Raw genomic sequence first — 2,874 nt, 5'->3', positions numbered from 1 at the left:
TTGAGAATGCTGGAGACCTTTCCTTGACAGTGGGCCTGGGAGATGGATTCTATAGATGGGAGGTTGGCCTTTGTGATTGTCTGGGCCAAGTTCACCACTCTCTGGAACTGTCTCCGATCTTGAATGGTACAGTTGCCATACCAGGTACTGAGACATCCAGACAGAATGCTGTCGATGGTGCACCTATAAACGTTGGCAAGGGTATTCTCTGTCAGTAATATCCGATGTTCTGGCGGGATCAGTGTTGAAGGGTTGGTTTGTTGATGAGAGTGTGATGAGAGCTAGCTTCCAAAAGCAAACTCTCCAATCGCACTCTTAGGAATCTCGTCCCCATCCAGAAACAGCAGCCACTTGATCACCACCTTCAACATTCAATCCTGCAGATCCTCGAAAATCTTGTGCAAGATCATGTTGGATACCACTGACCATCAACTGAATGCAGAGATGGGGATTTTTCCAAAATAGATTAGAAATAAAGGATAAGCCGCAGAGACACCCCAGATGGGGCTTGAACCCACAATCGCTGGCTTAGGAGGCCAGTGCCTTATCCATTAGGCCACTGGGGCCCCACGTGCTGTCTGCCAATGGCAGCCTTTAAATACTACACCCTGCCCTCTCATCGTGTGTGTTTCTGTGTGTTGTCCTCTCACTAATTGGTTCTTACCCCTTCCATCTCATGCCACATTGTTGGCTGCTTGATAAATTGATCCCGCCTCCCATTTCTTCCCAAACGGACAGATGAGAAATCAACCAAACTCCAACTTTGCACAACTCAAGTCTGAGGAAAATGGAGCAGACAGGAAAATAGCAAAGGGCTCAATGTTATTTTGTGCAGCACTTTCAAGATATTTGCAGTTACTGGGGCAGGTGGAAGTGGAGATGTTGCAAAAAGCTGCATTGAGGACAATTCAACAGGATCTTTGCGGGCATTCAGCCCATTGTGGCTGTGCTGTCTCTTTCAGACAATTCACCCCAAGATCTCCCAAATCCCAGAATTATCTTGTATAAGTTTCTACTAAACAGAATTTGCCATAATCTCAACACAGGCACAATGATTTTTAACAGAGTAGTTAAAAAATCCAGTCAATTTGGATTGAGATGAAGTTGACATGGGATGAAAATCAGCCACTGCAAAGACCAGGCTTAAAAATGAAATCCCTGAAATCCCAGATTTCAGAGGCCAGTGCCATAGCCATTAGGCCACGAGGGCACTATATTGGCAGACCACTGGAAACAGTTGACCTCAAATGAGTGTGACAGCCAAGCACACTCCCAGATCTGTGACAACACACTGAGGGACGCACTAAAGGTTCAGGCAGCTGCTGCCAAGGTGTAACAGGGGAACAACACAGTCTCAGCTCTTTCTGACAAATGATCACATCGTCCTTTCAGTTCTCAGACCCTCTTGGTGCCTGACAATGAACAGAGATTGTTTCCTGCCCAAGTACAAAATGCCTTTCTTTCCACAACGATACAGAAGGTTTGAGAAATGTCAATATTCCAATGGTTTGTTGGTTCTTTTCTCTCTGCATAGACTGTACACAACTGATTTAGAACCTTTGTATGTATTTCCAAATGATGTTACAAACTGTTTCAATACTTTGTTAATAAAATCAAGTTGAAATGCAAATCAAATTTAGTCTCCCTTTGTCCCCATCACCAACAAGAATACTTGAGTAAAGTTGTGAGGAATTCATCAGAGCAATGAGACTCCAGCAATTCTTCCAAGATGTCAGCAATGATCCCAATGAGCCAACCAACGAACGGGAACAGTCATCAGAGAGATCCATCGTGGAGCGACCAAAGAAGGAGTCGATTTGTATCCCTGCGGAGGGCCGCTGTCCTGACCTTGAGATGTATGCTCAACCGTCAGGAGATGGGTGAATGACAGATTTAAAAATCACACAACACCAGGTTAGAGTCGAACATGTGGAAGCACTAGGTTTCGGAGCACTGCTCCTTCATCAGGTGGTTGTGGAGAATAAGATTGCAGGACACAGAATTTATAGCAAATGTTTACAGTGTGATGCAACTGAAATTGTATCTTGAGAAAGACCTGGATTGTTTGTTAAGTCTCTCATCTTTTAGAATGGCCAGGCTGGTTTCGTTCTTTCATATGTAAATTGCAAAACTTTTGTCAAAAGTTACATTCTTAAGTGAACTTTAACAATTGGCGTCCTGTCGGCCCAGATGATGTATTGAAGGTGTGAGCTCCCCTGTGTGAGGCTGTCTGTGCCACAATGGTCAGACTGATCATAATCTAATAAACAGATTTACAGCATCTTACATGGATTCATACAGTTTTTGAGCAAAGTAAAATGTAATTCTGTAAGTACAAGTTCATCATACAAACTTATATGTGTGTGTGTATATGTGTGTCTGTGGGTGTGTATGTGTGTGTGTATGTGTGTGTGTGCGTGAGTGTGTATGAGTGTGTGTGTATGTGTGTATGTATATGTGTGTGGTTTTTTATGTGTGTGTATATGTGTGTGTATATGTGTGTGTATATGTGTGTGCGGATGTGTATGTGTGTGTGTAAATGTGTGTGGGTGTGTATGTGTATGTGTGTATATGTGTGTGTGTATGTCTGTGTATATGTGTGTGTATATGTGTGTGTAGATGTGTGTATGTGTGGGTGTGTATGTGTGTGTATATGTGTTTGGGTCTGTATGTGTGTGTGTATGTGTATGTGTGTATATGTGTGTGGGTGTGTACTTTTGTGTACGTGTGTGTATGTGTGTGCGCGTATGTGTGTATGTGTGTGCGCGTATGTGTGTATATGTGTGTGTGTATATACTTTTGTGTGTGTGTGGGTGTGTGGGTGTGTGGGTGTGGGTGTGGTTGTGTAAGTATGTGTGAATATATGTGCGTGTG

The 2,874-nt window shown here is 43.4% G+C and overlaps 1 non-coding gene across 1 annotated transcript; it reads right to left on the bottom strand.

The window, feature by feature from the left end:
- Positions 1-493: 493 nt before the first annotated feature.
- Positions 494-566, bottom strand: trnar-ccu (transfer RNA arginine (anticodon CCU)). Its single transcript has one exon. It is a non-coding gene; the product is annotated as a tRNA-Arg (tRNA).
- Between the last annotated feature and the right edge of the window lie 2,308 nt (positions 567-2,874).

Source organism: Chiloscyllium punctatum, chromosome 18, assembly GCF_047496795.1.
Source record: "Chiloscyllium punctatum isolate Juve2018m chromosome 18, sChiPun1.3, whole genome shotgun sequence".
Classification (NCBI taxonomy): Eukaryota; Metazoa; Chordata; class Chondrichthyes; order Orectolobiformes; family Hemiscylliidae; genus Chiloscyllium; species Chiloscyllium punctatum.
This window is presented reverse-complemented; position numbering and strand designations above follow the sequence as displayed.